Source organism: Hyperolius riggenbachi, chromosome 3, assembly GCF_040937935.1.
Source record: "Hyperolius riggenbachi isolate aHypRig1 chromosome 3, aHypRig1.pri, whole genome shotgun sequence".
Classification (NCBI taxonomy): Eukaryota; Metazoa; Chordata; class Amphibia; order Anura; family Hyperoliidae; genus Hyperolius; species Hyperolius riggenbachi.
The window spans coordinates 407459170-407476421 of NC_090648.1; positions in this window are offsets into that span (position 1 = coordinate 407459170).

Genomic DNA, 17252 nt, shown 5'->3' on the forward strand with positions numbered 1-17252 from the left:
AGTGAGGCCTGCAGCTCTTTAGATGTTGTCCTGGGGTCTTTTGCGGCCTCTCGGATTAATTTTCTCCGCGCTCTTGGGGTAATTTTGGTCGGCTGGCCACTCCTGAGAAGGTTCTTCACTGTTCCATGTTTTTGCCATTTGTGGATAATGGCTCTCACTGTGGTTCGCTGGAGTCCCAAAGCTTTAGAAATGGCTTTATAACCTTTACCAGACTGATAGATCTCAATTACAGTACTTTTGTTCTCATTTGTTCCAGAATTTCTTTGGATCTTGGCATGATGTCTAGCTTTTGAGGTGCTTTTGGTCTACTTCTCTGTGTCAGATAGCTCCTATTTAAGTGATTTCTTGATTGAAACAGGTGTGGCAGTAATTAGGCCTGGGGCTGACTACAGAAATTGAACTCAGGTGTGATAAACCACAGTTAAGTTATTTTTTAACAAGGGGGGGGCAATCACTTTTTCACACAGGGCCATGTAGGTTTTGAGTTTTTTTTCTCACTAAATAATTAAAACCATCGTTTAAAACTGCATTTTGTGTTCAATTATGTTATCTTTGACTAATAGTTAACGTTTTTTCATGAGCAGAAACATTTAAGTGTGACGAACATGCAAAAGAATAAGAAATCAGGAAGGGGGCAAATAGTTTTTCACACCACTGTACATCTGTGCATGTCTGATCTTCTAATATTGTATCACCTATGTACCTGAAAAGTTTTGGGGTGGGTATGTTAAAAGGCTCAAGTTTTGCAAGTAGAACACAAACTGCAGCATTGTATTTTTTATTTTTATTTTTTGTTTTCAGTTTGAATCAATTTATATTATCTTCAAAATTTGTTTTATGCAAGGCCTTCTTGGAAAACAGCTTTAGAGTTTATTGAAAATTTCCTGTGTCTGCTGTACTGTAAGCAAAAAAGAGACATTCAGTAACTGTTCCTCATCATACCATATGTGGCTCGATTTGGCAACAGCCCTATGTCTGTATCTGGCGGCTTTTTAGTTCTCTGCAGCTGACCTTCTCTTTGGTAATAATAAATCTCTCCATAGTAAACTGTGCATGTTCATACAGACTTCAGCGAGTCTTTCAACTATTTCATGTATGAATATAACTTCAGCTTGGTAATTATTACTTGTAAAGTGAAACTGCAGCATAAAAGAGACCCCAAAAACAATTTTCCCAGACCACAAGCAGCATAATTAAATGTGTATGTTCTTCCCAGACTTCATGCTCAATTTCACTATTCGTGGTCTCTTTGGTGCTCTGGTATAGTAGCTCCGGTATAGTAGCTGCCACATCTTCTAGCTTTTAGTATCAGAGCTGGAGTCTCACTTCACCACTATTAGAATAATCTGGTGGAATTACATTGCTGCTTGCATCTACATTACTCAGCCAGGCATCTTACAGATGCCAGCAACAAGGATGATCAGAATTGCCTTTGCCAATTCTGTAACCATTTCATTGTACCTTTTTGGCAAAACTGCATTGAAGTCAATGTTGCTGAATTTTTTGGTTATTTGCAAAGACTCCATACATGCTACCATCACCAAATTTGGTAAGTATGTTCAAGAGAATAGTGGAAACAAATTTAATTAGGGAGTCTTGGAGAGGAGGAGGGTGCAGACATCTGGAAGACTTGATATTAATGGAGACTTCCAAGTGCCACCTTAAACACACCCCCCCCCCCCATTATCACGCCAAAACTCAGTTTAGGCATGCTAAAATAAACTTGCGCGCAAAGTTTTGCGCATAAGGTCTTGCGCACATAAACTTTTACGCGCAAAGTTTACGCGCGTAACGCCATTAAACCACATGCGACGTTTCGCGCACACCGGACTTTGCACGCGAGTTTTTCCCTCAAAGCGGTGCTAACCTACTTAGTGCAATGCTTATCACGCCCAAAAGTCTTTAGGCGTGCTAACTAGGTTAGCACCGCGTTGTGAATCAAGCCCAAGGTGGTAGCACTGCCAGTACAGTATATTTACCCTTCAAACTTGTCTAAAGGGTAGCAAATTTTTGGGGACATCTTGCTTTGACAGGAAAATGTTCTTTTCTTTTACCTTATTTTCTAGCATTTATCATCGTCCTGGTGTGTTACGATGTGAAGCACATTTACCCGTTTTAGCTGGCTGTCATTTGCTTATCATCCACTACTTCTGTGGCTAGTATCATAACACGCTGTGTTTATGTCTTCATAACTGCTCTAATGCAGCTGTTTCCCACATTGGTTGTATTGCCAGACACTTAGGAATTATCTTTTCGGATGGGAGGGTTCTCTTATAGAGCAGATATCTACTGTTATCTTTACTTTCTTTTTCTTTTCCCATGTTTAGGCTACTAATATAGGTTACTTTTCTTGAATTGCAGTGATAGCTCGCTGTGCGCTTTAGTTGGTACTACGATACAGTTTTACCAGTGTTTGATCCACACTTTTGTCCCTGATTATTGCTAGGGTTTCCTCCTAAGTTGCTAACACCCAGTGACATATTTCTTATAGTGTGTTTTTTTTATGACATGCTTGGTGCACTATTATATACTGGAGGGTTTTCTTTTTTTTTCTTTTTTTTTTTAATAGGTGCAGATCCACGGACCAGTCTTGAATATCCATGTCACTTCCTATAATGTCAAGGGGCTCAATATCCCTGCTAAATGAAGCACTTTACTAAGGGAATTAAGTAAATATGGCACAGATATTGGGTTAATTCAAGAATCTCATTTTTTCCAGAGATAACATCCCTCTTATGAAACATAAATCCTTCACACAATTGTTCCACTCAACTAATGTGGCTGGTAAATCTAAGGGTGTCATGACTCTGCTCCACAAACGGCAACATTTTGAATTGCAGCACAGGTTACAGGACAATGAGGGAAGGTAGCTCTCTTTTTTTTCTTTTTTTTAAATAGACATTTTAAAGATATAATAACAGCAAATTAAAACATTAGAACTAGGGGCAGAAAGTACTAGTCATCATACGTAGGTTTACAAAGTAGCCAGGGAAAATGTCTGGATCGGGCTACTGGGTACAATGGCTGCTAAGAGTCCAAAAAGTCCAGGTTGTGAAAAGCTATGGAGTAAAGATACTGTTAGTTAGGAGTGATTCATACAGTACGTTTATCCGATGGTCTATACGGGAGAGGGGATGGGAGTGTCACTACATAACCTATTTAAAGAAAAACCTTTGGCTACAAATCAACTTACACGCACATGGGAGTGTATGAAGAGTAACAAAAGAGGGAAGGAAAGGAGAGATATAGAGTAGAGAAGGAGGAAGAGAGGGAATAAAACAGGAATAGGAGGAGGGAGTGTGCCAAGGACCCGGTACAGGTCTACGAGGGATAATATACTGAATATTGTGTTGGGGATGCTCTAAAGAGTATGAAGAATCCAAAGTTAAGTGTTAAGTATGTTAGCTGCCTTTTCTGGGTCTCTAAAATTCACCCACACAGCTGCTTCGACATTAGCCTGGACTAGGGTATTTAGGTCCTCCATATGCATAATGTTATTAATTTCCTCGAAGAACTCGGTCATACTGGGGACAACATTCAATTTCCAGTGTCGAGCTATTAACCATTTATGCCGCACGGACGTGAGCTTCACGTCCGCAGCAGCAGCTGCTACAGCCGCAGGGACACGATACTCGCGTCCCTGCATCCTGGGGGGCTGTGCGGGTGATTATGCGGGCAGATGCCCGTGATCGCGCTGTCAAAGGCAATGGGGGGGGGGATTGGCTGCAGGGGACAAAAGTCCCCTGTGCCAATCCATACATGTCTACAGAGAATAAACACTGTTTTTGTTTGTTTATTCTTAAATAGAGCCGCCGCGTTTATTCTTAAATCTCCCGCCGTGATTTCCGCCGGTTTAATAATGATTTTTTAAATTTTTTTCTTATTGTTCCCGTTATAATGCATTTAAAATAAAATAATTCTTAGTATAATGTACCACCCAAAGAAAGCCTAATTGGTGGCGGAAAAAAACAAGGTATAGATCATTTTGTTGTGACAAGTACTGATAAAGTTATTGGGGAATGAAAGGGAGGAGCGCTGAAATGTGAAAATTCCTCTCGTCCATAAGGTGAAAAATGCCCGCGGGCTGAAATGGTTAATAGTCTTGCAGCTATCAATAATTGAGGGGTAATCAATTTTTTGATGGAGGAGGTTCTGCCAAGTAAAAGTGTGAGAAGGGTCGTCAAGGCCTGTAGAGGTAGTGATTTCCAATATAGGTGTTGATGGATCGCAAAGACTCGACTCCGGAAGGCTTGTATCAGAGGACAGTCCCACCACATGTGGAAGTATTTGCCCAGTGCCCACAGACTGTGAACATCTCCAACATAAAACTGTGGTGTTTTTTATTATACTTTGCCACCTGAGACGGAGTGCGGTACCACCTGGCATAAATTTTGAAATGTCTTTCCTAAAAATTCAGGGAGATTGAGGACTTATGTGTCAGCTCAAAGATATTTTTTCAGTCTTCAGCTGGGAGGGGATGACTAAGGTCTCTGTCCCAGGTGTCCATTAAGTTGAGGAGGTCTCCCTCACTTTTAGGACAGACCAGGTGAGAATAGATAAGGGAGACTTTGGGTTCTTAAGAAGTAGTTGTGGCACACATACATTCAAATGTAGTCAAACTTCTATGTATATAAGTAGTAAAATATCTAGACAGTGCTCAGCAGATATAAGACATCTGTTTTATTCAATAATTCAGATTATTATAACAATGCTGTAGTGCACACAATAACCAATAGTATGTACCTATGGTACTCCTACATGAATTAACATGCACACTAACACGCACACACCAATCACACCTACCTTCCTACTGCAGTAGGTAAAAATATAAAAATACTTAAAAATAATGATAAAATAGCTCAGGAGTATAAAGAATCAACAATTTGATAATACTGTGCAGCGTTGTGGTGAGAACTGCAGGTTCTGCAACTTATATCCAGTGTTCACTGATTAGAGATGATTGAAGCTGGCCAGAGTCCAGAAAATTTGAATACTGTTTTGTAGCTTATCAAGACATATGGTGTTATGATTTTTATACCATCTAGATTAATACTGCCAGATGAGAATCCATAGTAGAAATTGACTCATACTCACAGTTCATATGGCGATATAAGGCAGATGGCGGAGCCGCTCGATCCTGTCCGGCAACTTAACAGGAGAGACTGACTTGGAGAGACTGACTTACTGTTTGAAAAGCAGTAACATCGGGCAAACTTGCCCAGTTCCAGCAGGATATCAAGGCGGATCAGTAGTGCAGGCAAGCCACGGTGATATCTGGGTCTCCAGGACACTCTTGCTTGTAGATGGAGCCTGCCTCCTTCCTCGTTGGTGCTGTGACGTAACTGTAGGTTAGCCAATTGCTGACGCATTTCGGAAGGACCACCTTTCTTTCTCAAAGCTTTGATTTCAAACGTACATAGTTACAGTTATAGGAGGATACCGGGGGGGGGGGGGGGACGACCTCGTGGCCTGCGGTGGGCTGGAGGAAGCCCCAGGTAAGTGCAGTCTTTTAAATTCCAGCAATTTAAGTGAACTGTGCCTTTAAAAAGGGGTATTGTGAAGTACGAATGTAATTTGCCTTTATTCTGTTAAATTGACATACTGTGTGCACTGCGCCTTTAACAGCAGTATTGTGGAATCAAAACGACGCACAGAGAGAGACCAGGCGCTCAGATGGTTCCCCGCTCTGTGTACTGTAAAAAAAATTAGGAAAAGCTACTACCACCGCTGCAATACCCAGGGGAGCAGGGATCTCTGGTCTCAGGAACATGCAAGCAACAGAAAAGAATATCCCGCTACACCATGGGTGGATGTAAAAAAGTTTCCTTCCTTTATTGGCACATCAGTAGACACACAAGGAGCTAACGCGTATCGGAGCTCTAGAAGGCTCCTTAATCATAGCTAACATGTACAAACACTGCACAGGTTTAAATACTCAGGCATCCACCCTCCATAGGTGTGGCCAGCCTCTTAAAGCAACAAATACAAATACATATAAAATGGCCAAGCCAAAGTACAAACATATTTAAAAAAACAGTGATGACATGGTTTGGCACCAAGATATACAGTATAGCAGACATATATTCAAGCTCAATTCTATGCATGCTGTTGTATGATGCATGAAGTATGTGATATACAATAGAGCATAAATGAAAAATGGAAAGAAGACGGGAATAGAGAAGGAAAAGTGAAAAAAGGGGGAGGGGGGGGGGAGGGGGGGGGAGAAAGGGGAAGGATAGAGATGGAAGTAACATTCCCCAGAATTTACAGTCTTACATCATATGTCAAATTGAAATCTAATCTAGAATTTAAACCCAAAGGCATACGTGTGCCCAATCTCCATATCCATAGGGCCTCGCGTTTCAAAAGACTTCTGTGTACGTCACCCCCTCTGGGTGAGCGTACCACCCTGTCTACACCCTGGAATGAAAAATTGGTCATATCCCCCTGGTGTTCCCTCAGAAAATGTTTAGAAACGCTAGAAACTTGGGTAACATAAGCCTCATTCCTAATGCATCTGCCCGCCCCATTGTAATGTTCAGAAATACGCTGTCTTAAGGGGCGGGTAGTACATCCCACATATTGTAGCCTGCAACTAGTGCAAGTAATAAGATAAACGGTATTGCTAGAATTACAGTTTATGTATAACTTCATGTCAAATTTCTCCCCATTGGAAACCGAGACAACCTCCCGTGTCTGGTTATGGACCCGGCAATACCTACAGGTGCTGTATCCGCACCTGAATGAACCTTTACAGGTTAACCACATTGGGACAGGCCTTGGAGAGCTGGAAAAAAGGCTTGGGGACATACGGGTCCCCAAAGTAGGGGCACGGCGTGCAGAAAAGGCACAGCCTTCGTCCAGGATCTTGCGGAGCCTGGGGTCTGCATGGAGGACTGGCAAATATTTTTTTACAATACTAACAACCTTATTGTACTCCAGACTGTAAGGAGTTGTAAAGGTTAAATTCCTTTTTTAAACAGTATTGTAAAAAAATATTTGCCAGTCCCCAAGCCTTTTTTCCAGCTCTCCAAGGCCTGTCCCAACGTGGTTAACCTGTAAAGGTTCATTCAGGTGCGGATACAGCACCTGTAGGTATTCTAGATTAGATATCAATTTGACATATGATGTAAGACTGTAAATTCTGGGGAGTGTTACTTCCATCTCTATCCTTCCCCTTTCCCCCCCCCCTCCCCCTTTTTTCACTTTTCCTTCTCTATTCCCGTCTTCTTTCCATTTTTCATTTATGCTCTATTGTATATCACATACTTCATGCATCATACAACAGCATGCATAGAATTGAGCTTGAATATATGTCTGCTATACTGTATATCTTGGTGCCAAACCATGTCATCACTGGTTTTTTAAATATGTTTGTACTTTGGCTTGGCCATTTTATATGTATTTGTATTTGTTGCTTTAAGAGGCTGGCCACACCTATGGAGGGTGGATGCCTGAGTATTTAAACCTGTGCAGTGTTTGTACACGTTAGCTATGATTAAGGAGCCTTCTAGGGCTCCGATACGCGTTAGCTCCTTGTGTGTCTACTGATGTGCCAATAAAGGAAGGAAACTTTTTTACATCCACCCATGGTGTAGCGGGATATTCTTTTCTGTTGCTTCTGTGTACTGTGTTGCCTAGCAACCCAGTCTATGCAACTTTCTAGAAACGGGGAGGAGGGACAGAGCAGAGGCAGAGGAGCGTGAAGGAGGCTGAGGGAACTGGTTGATACCAGTTCTCACAGATTTTCAGTCAGTCAGGAGGGAGGAAGGAGGCCAGTGAGAGCAGTCGCACACAGCCACCCCATGAGGCAAAGAGGGGGCCCAGAGGCAGCATCCAGACCACCAGCAAAGCGGGGGCGGCAGTGACAGAGCCTAGGCAGTGACCAGAGACCATGTTAAAGATACAGCAGGCAAGATCCAGGCGAGCACAGGAGGAGAGAGACCCTGTCAGGCCAGATGAGTATAGGCCTTGCGCCAGCACAAGCCACAAGTGTGTTCAGAAAGGGCCAGCGTTCAGTGGAGGTTTTCTGAAGATAGAGACAGTTAACCCAAGTTACTGAAGGGTATATTCTGATGAAAGTGATGTAACTAAAATCTGCCTGTCTGATAAAGCCTTAAAGAGAGACAGTAACATTGTGATGATAATCAGTTCATTAATATTGCTGCCCTGCCAAAAGTAATAGAGACTGTAACCAAGTATATTAAGTGTGAGTGCCTTTTGTCATCAGAAAAGTGATCAGCCTCTAGCCCCTCAGAATTAATACAGCTCAGTCGCAGCACTGATCCTGACTCAGACATTTTGCCTGTCAGCCTGCATTAGTCATCAGTTTTCAGTTAACAGTTTATAAGTTCTTCAGCTACTTTACCAACAGTCTGATATGAGAAGTGAATCAAAAGTTTTATGGGTGTTACCTAAGTATAAGGCCTGAAACACAGAGAAAGAGAAAGAGGATTTGTGATAAGGAGAACCTGTCAGTGAAACATAACAAAATCTGTTAACCTATCAGCAGTAAAGGAGAAGATTGCTGGTGAAGTTATCCTGCATTAAGTGAAGCTAAAGAGAACTACAGTGAAAAGCAAAATAAAACCTGACAGAGAGAAAGAGTCAACAAAGTTGGGGATCGAAGTTTGTAAATACAAAAAAATTAGAGCTTATTCAGTAGAGAGTTCAAATAGTGTAAGAAAAGAGTAATCTTGCACCAGTGAGTTATTGATGGTATAGCTGGGTGCATTGATCAATTATTTAATTTTATTTCCTTTTTATTTCCTTAACCCCTTTTTGATCAGTTGATTATTTCTTTCTTTTTGTTTATTTTTTTGGGGGGGACCCAAAGCAAAGAAAGTGGGACCCAAAGCAAAGAGATAGTCATTTGAGAAATATAGTAGATATAGTCTGAGAGTTGCCAAGTAAAAAAGTGGACATTGTTTGGAGCCATTTACCAACCAAACAACATTACTTCAGTACCATATTAAGGAGGAACTCTAACCCTTTCACCCCTTAAAGTGAACCTTAAGCCAGAAAAAAAAAATGAGTTTTACTCACCTGGGGCTTCTACAATCCCCCTGCAGCAGTCCTGTGCCCTCGCAGTCACAAACTAATCCTCTGGTCCCCCACTGCCAGCTAGTTTCGTTTTTGCCGACAGGCCCGTCAGGACTGGCCACGCGTAGCTTTTTCCGCATTCCCGACTGTAATTAGCGCTATTGCGGGCCGCAATGCGTACAAAAATACGCATTGCCGCATATCTATGCGTGCGTGATGCGATAACGCGTATTTTTGTATGCGCTAATTACAGTCGCTAATTATAGCGCTAATTACAGTTGGGAATGCGGAAAAAGCTACGCGTGGCCAGTCCTGACGGGCCTGTCGGCAAAAACGAAACTAGCTGGCAGCGGGGGACCAGAGGATTAGTGAGTGGCTGCGAGGGCACAGGACTGCTGCAGGGGGCTGGTTGAAGCCCCAGGTGAGTAAAACTCATTTTTTTTTTCTGGCTTAAGTGTCTCTTTAAGGTTTTGCTGAGCAATATAGCTTGTACTTGGCAACAAGGGAATGAGACTGTATAGGAACTGAATTGCTCAGTAGACCTGTCCTTACCCAAGCCCCTATACCTCAGCATATGGTACTGTGATTTGAAGTGTTATATTGAAAAGTGGTTGATGATTGTACAAGAAGACCTGTTGTAGCTCATGTCCCTGTGTGTGTTTTGTAGCACTGCACATGTGCAGGAAGGGACGCAGACACACTGAAAGGGGAGGAAGGGGCGGCCATGTGTGTGAGTGCGCGCGGACTAGTGTTGGGCGAACAGTGTTCGCCACTGTTCGGGTTCTGCAGAACATCACCCTGTGATCGGTGATGTTCGAGTTCGACCGAACACCTGATGGTGTTCGGCCAAACCGTTCGGCCATATGGCCAAACTAAGAGCGCATGGCCGAACGTTCCCTGAATGTTCGGCTAGCGCTGGGATTGGCCGAACGGGTCACGTGGTTCGGACCCGAACGCGCTCTGATTGGCCGAACGGGTCACGTGGTTCGGGTAAAAAAATACCCGATCCACGTCATTTCTCCGCCATTTGTCTGTGGGTTTAGCTTTGGGTAGGCAGGCAGGGTAGTTCTCTTTCCAGCCAGGCTAGCCAGGGTCCCCCCAGTCATTGTGTCGCTGCTGGGAACAGTAGTACACCACTCACCCACACTATATAGCATTGTGTTTACTGCTATTCTGTGTACACCGCTCACCCACCACTGTATAGCATTGTGTTTACTGCCACTCTGTGTCTCTGCTGGGAACAGTAGTACACCGCTCACCCGCCACTGTATAGCATTGTGCTCTGTGTCACTGCTGGGAACAGTAGTACACCGCTCACCCACCACTGTATAGCATTGTGCTCTGTGTCACTGCTGGGAATAGTAGTACACTGCTCACCCACCACTGTATAGCATTGTGCTCTGTGTCACTGCTGGGAACAGTAGTACACCGCTCACCCACCACCGTATAGCATTGTGCTCTGTGTCGCTGCTGGGAATAGTAGTACACCGCTCACCCACCACTGTATAGCATTGTGCTCTGTGTCACTGCTGGGAATAGTAGTACACTGCTCACCCACCACTGTATAGCATTGTGCTCTGTGTCGCTGCTGGGAACAGTAGTACACCGCTCACCCACCACTGTATAGCATTGTGCTCTGTGTCGCTGCTGAGAATAGTAGTACACTGCTCACCCACCACTGTATAGCATTGTGCTCTGTGTCGCTGCTGGGAACAGTAGTACACCGCTCACCCACCACTGTATAGCATTGTGCTCTGTGTCGCTGCTGGGAATAGTAGTACACCGCTCACCCACCACTGTATAGCATTGTGCTCTGTGTCGCTGCTGGGAACAGTAGTACACCGCTCACGCACCACTGTATAGCATTGTGCTCTGTGTCGCTGCTAGGAATAGTAGTACACCGCTCACCCACCACTATATAGCATTTCTGTACTGCCACTGTACTGCTGCCAGTCAGCGTGTACTTAGGATAAGTAAGGATAAGTGAAATGAAGAAGAAATCCTGTGAAAGAGGGAGGCGCAAGGGAAGAGGTGTTTCCCCTGACGGTTCACGTACAGGCCACAGTGGAGCACCGAAGAAAACCCACTCAATACCGCCCATGTTGTCCAGGAAATCAACCCTCACAAATCCAAAAGAACAGGACCAGATAATTAATTGGATGACCTCTCAAGCGCCCAGCAGTGGGTTAAGCAGCACCAGCACATCACGCACGAGGTCCGAGTCCTCAGCCAGTTACAAGGAGCCAGTGGGCACAAAGCTGACACAACCGGCAGCGACACCACGCACACAACTGCCAAATAACCAGTCCGAAGAATTTCCTCTGGACACAATGGGGTATTCGCAGGAGCTATTCCCAGCCCAACAAACTTCCACCTTTCAAAGGTCAATGGAACAGCCAGAAATGTTGTGCCCGGATTCACAACCATTTACTGTGGGAAATGCACCGCGCACTGAAATGCAAGGCGAGTCCGAGGACTTTGAAACCCAAATCCCAGAGCAAGTTGGGCAGGAGGGGTTTCAATTGCAGGAGGTCGGCCGAGAAGATCTGGAAGACGACGTTGGAGTGAGCTGCGCAGAGTTGGTTCTGGGGAGCTCTACTCCACGGCGGCGGCCCACAATCACATATGACGAGTTTGAGGAGATGGAAGAGGAGGGTTTGGACAATGTGGACAGAGACCCAGATTTTGTATGTGAAGGAGAACATCGCCGTCGTAGCAGCACAGATGAGTCTGTTGAAGAAACTACTGCTGCACGAGTTCGCCTTGTGCCACAAGGTAGGTGGCACGAAATTTCAGGCACCACAAGCGTGGAAGTTCAAGTGAGATGCAAAAGAGGCGCAAACAGAAATCGCCAGCAAGGCAGGTGCTCCAAAGTCTGGCCTTTCTCTGAAGACTGCAGTGAGGATGGTACAATGGTGATTTGCAAGGTGTGCAAGACCCGCCTGAGCAGGGGGAAAAATATTAACAACTTCTCCACCACCAGCATGACCCGCCACATGGTATCCAAACATCCCACTCTGTGGGCAAACGCGGCAGGACAGGGTACCAGCAACACTGCCTCCCTTGGGGTCACCAGACTCACCACCAGACCCTCCTCAGCAGCAGCAGTAGCCCAGCCATTGCGTGGTTCACAACAACATTCACAAACATCAGACGACGCTGACACTGTCACTTTCCGGAATAGTGCTCTTGAGGTCTCCCAGTCTTCATCAAACACAACAACCAACAGCCCTTCAGTGTGCAGCCCTACGGTCCAGTTGTCTGTCTCGGAGATGTTTGAGCGCAAGAGGAAATTGCCAGCAAATGACCCCCAGGCCGTGGCACTAACAGCCAGCATAGCCAAGCTTCTGGCCTGCGAAATGCTGCTATATCGAGTGGTGGAGACAAACAGCTTCAAGGGCATGATGTCAGTGGCCATCCCACGTTACGTGGTTCCCAGCCGCTACCACTTTGCGCGCTCTGCAGTGCCTGAGTTGCATGAGCACGTGGTCAGCAAAATAACCCGAAGCTTGAAGAATGCCATTGCCTGCAAGGTTCACCTCACCACTGACACCTGGACGAGTGCGTTCGACCAGGGTCGATACATCTCCCTTACCGCGCACTGGGTGAACCTTGTGGAGCCTGGCAGCGATTCCTCACCTGCTACGGCGCGGGTGTTGCCCATGCCGCAAACAGCTGCACCGCCGTCCCTCCCACTGGATAACAACAGCAGCACCTACCTCTCTGACTCCTTCTCCTCCAACGCATCTCAAAGCTGTACCTCATCCGGAAACGCTAACCCAGCAGCAGTAGGATCGTGGAAGCAGTGCAGCACAGCTGTTGGCATGCGTCAGCAAGCGTTGATCTCTCTCTGATTTGTGGCTTGCACCGCTGGACCTGAAACCGGGCATGGTTGTGTGTGATAATGGGAGTAATCTCATTCGCGCCTTAAGGTTGGCTAAGCTGACACACATCCCTTGCCTGGCGCACGTGATGAACCTAGTAGTTCAGCGGTTCCTGAGGACATACCCAGGCGTGGCCGATCTTCTGTTGAAGGTGCGACGAGTGGCCAAACATTGTAGAAATCCCAGTACTGCTTCGGGGGCACTCGCCAAGATGCAGGAGCGCTTCAATCTCCCCCACCATCGCTTGCTGTGTGATGTCCCTACGCGCTGGAATTCTACGCTGCACATGCTAGCCCGCTTTTGCGAGCAGAAGAGTGCAGTGGTCCAGTACATGACGGCGCAATACCGAGGCGCATCCGGGCAGCTGCCAAGCTTCTGTGGATCCGATTGGGCCAACATGTTGGACCTCTGCCACGTCCTCCAAAATTTTGAGCAATCCACGTTGCTTGTGAGCAGTGACAACTCTTCAGTCAGCATTACCATACCACTGCTGTGTTTACTGAAGTCAATGTTGAAAATCAAGGAAACAGCTGTCATGATGCAACTGGGGGAATCTGAAGGAGAAAACGATCAGCGTGATGATACCAACATCAGGCCATCCGCCTCAGGAAACGCTGGCCCCAGCAGCTATGACGAAGAAGAGGCGGAGGAACAGCTGGAGTTGGAGCAGGAATTTTATGCCACCACTGACGAGGGCCAGAGCGGTGCACGTTGGACTTCCACAATTCAGCGCGAATGGTCAGCAGAAGCAGACCAGGAAGAAGGTGACGACTATGATGCATCACAACTATCACAACGCTCACAAGAGGATGATGAGGATTCTGGCAGGACTCTGGCACACATGGCTCAATTCATGCTAGACTGCATTGAACGCGACCCACGCATTGTGCGCATTCTGGACGACACCAATTACTGGGTTTATACCCTTCTGGATCCACGGTACAAACACAATGTTCCAAAACTGCTTGAAGAAAGAGTCAGACAGGTCAAGATGGAAGAATACCAGCAGGCCCTTGTGGAGACTTTAGAGAGGAGATTGACATCCTCCCCCTCCTCTAGCCAGTTGTACGCCGACAGACTGACTTCCGCAAACCCAGGACGACCAGGAGGGCAGCAAACAACACAAGCCGCAGCTAGTGCCCAAAAGGGAATGGTATCGGCAGTGTCCTTGGAGTGGGAAAATTTTCTGACACCCATGCAGCAGCCCACAGAACAGCAAGCGTGCAGATCCACCTCCAACACCGATCGCCTGGAGAAGATGGTCAAGGACTACATGTCAGATGGCGTAGCTGTGTTAAACAATCCATCTGCACCCTTCAACTATTGGGTATCGAAGCTAGACACCTGGCACGAACTGCCAATGTACACAATAGAGGTGCTGGCTTGCCCAGGAGCCAGCGTTATGTCGGAACGCTGTTTCAGTGCTGCCGGAGGCATCGTCACAGATCGGCGTATCCGCCTCTCCACAGAAAATGCAGACCGTCTGACTCAAATTAAAATGAATCAATCCTGGATTGGAAACGACTACGCAACACTCCCGGACCCCAACCAAGTAACATGAACAATGAACATCTGTGATGGGTTAGCGTTTCCGGTCCCTGTTTATTGAACCTCTCATCTGTATTACATTTATGACTGCATGGCGACAAAATGCATTGCTATCCGCACGCTTCTTGTCCTCATGCAAGGCCTGGGTTGTGCCTGAAAGCGTGGCCTTCTCCTCCTGCGCCTCCTCCTGTTCCATCACGTGTGCTGCTGCTGGGTTAGCGTTGCCCGTCCCTTTTTACGGAACCTCTTATCTGTATTACATTTATGACTGCATGGCGACAAAATGCATTGCTATCTGCATGCTTCTTGTCCTCATGCAAGGCCTGGGTTGTTGTGTCTCAAAGCGTGGCCTTCTCCTCCTGCGCCGCCCTCCTCCTGTTCCATCACGTGTGCTGCTGCTGGGTTAGCGTTACTGGTCCCTTTTCCTGGAACCTCTTATCTGTATTACATTTATGACTGCATGGCGACAAAAAGCATGTTACCTGTGCAAAGAAAAATTACATTTTCCGCATTTAAAAGACATTTTTTCCTTTGAAACTTTACAATCAATTTTCTCAAAAACTATAAGCTCTTTTTCAAATATTTTTTTCCTCTTGTACCCACTCCCAAGGTGTACATACCCTGCAAATTTGGGGTATGTAGCATGTAAGGAAGCTTTACAAAGCACAAAAGTTCGGGTCCCCATTGACTTCCATTATGTTCGGAGTTCGGCGCGAACACCCAAACATCACGGCCATGTTCGGCGAACGTTCGCGAACCCGAACATCCAGGTGTTCGCCCAACACTAGCGTGGACGTGCGAGGCTGATGCGCGTGGCGGGCAGGTGCACGCATGCACGTGGCAGGCGCGCGGAGACAGAGCTAGCCCGTTTTTAACGGGCTAAGGTCACTACTAAATGAGGAGTTCGACAGCAAAAAGGGAAAGTTTAAAATGTTGGTCTTTCGTATTTATCCCTTGAATCAAGGAGTTCCGTCATAAAGCTATCGCCAAGTGTTCCATGCAAATTACATAAAGTAAGGGAAAAAGTGGGCATCCCTGCCTAGTCCCATTGGTAATAGTGAAGGCGTCCAACAGAGTCCCGATTTTTGCACTTGGATTTTTGTAAAGGGACTTTTTTTGTTCATGAAAGTGGTGCCTAGGTCTAGTTGATCTAGAGAGTGTTCAAGAAAAAGCCAATGGACCCAGTCGAACGCCTTCTCGCCATCCACTGCCATAATACAAAGTGGAGTTCTAGATTTGTTAGCGTAGTGGATCAAGGAGATGTTTTTAGGTTGTTATTCCCTAGCCTACCTCCCAGAGACAAAACCCGTCCAATCTGTATGAATGATGTTAGGGAGCAAGAGTTTGAGTAATTCAGCTAACAGCTTGGCAAAGAGCTTTAGGTCAATACTGATTAGGGAAATGGGCCTGTAGCTTGCACTACAGTTCAGATCTTTGTACGGTTTGGGGATGACAGTAATGTGAGCGGTCAACGTTTGTGGGCTAAAGAAATGAGAAACCTCTATCGAATTAAAGGTTTGGAGCAGGATCGGGTATAATAATGTGGAGAATTGTTTAAAAATAGTGCCTGTAAGGCCATCCGGTCCAGGATTGTTTCCTTTAAGTGCCCTTATGCAAGTGATTCATTCGAATTTTGTGAATTTTGTATCTAATTCTTGTAGAGCTTCAGGGGAGGGGGGGTGGAGTTGATGTATGAGGCTATTTTCTCTTTTAATTCAATGGAATCCATATCATGGAACTTTCCCTTAATATTGTAGAGAGATGTATATTATTGAATTATTTGGCGATTTCAGAAGTTTTATATTTGATCTGGCACTTAGTTTTTGAAGGAGAATATATTGATCGAGGAGGGGACAGGGTGTAGGAGCTTGGCCAATAATGTACCACATTTACTTCCTTAGTAGCAGAGTACTGCAGCATCTTTTTCTTGCTGATAAAGTCTTCTGATCTGACAGGGATAATAGGGTATGCCTAGTGTTAGTTTAAGATCAAGTTCCGGGGAGTAAGTAATTTTAAGGTTCTGCTCTAACTCATCAGTCTCTTTGAGGAGTTTGGAAACTTTTGCAATTGGTTCTTTTTTAGTCGAGAGCCATGGGAGATAAATATCCCTCTTAGACCACATTTTAGTGCTTCCCACTTTGTGGCAGCCAGGGTGTCATCTGAGGCGTGGTTGAGAATAAAATTCTCAATAGTGGCTTTAATCTCCACAGTACACCCAGGGTCTTTAAGGAGGTTATCATTTAATGTCCATTAGTTGTGGTAGCCTACCTGTTTGCCTAGGGAGAAAGAGCAGAAAAATGGGGCGTGGACTGACCATAATCTGTTGCCTGTAGTGGCATGAAGATCATTGTACATAAGTCATTGGGAGGTGAAAATGTAGTCTATTCAACTATGAGTCTAGTGCACTGAAGAGAAAAATGAGTAGTCACAGTCTGTGGGATGGAAAAGTCTCCAGACGTCAACCAAGCAAAGGAAGTTTAACTTGGACTTCAGTTGGTTTAAGATATTTATGGGAAGGATTGACCTATGTGAAGAGGTGCATCATCCTGGCGTGACAGTGCTGCGCATGCACAGTTTAGATTTAGAAAACCATGCATGTACAGGACTGTCACGCCAGCCGCCGGGATGACGCATAGCGGCCGGCGTGAAAACAAGGAGCATCATGAAGCAGGAAGAGCCAGCCCGACACCCGCCCCGGGTGTTGCCGGTAATGGGAGCCAGGATGACGTTGGGGGACCTCACGGCCTACGGTGGGCTGGAGGAAGCCCCAGGTAAGTG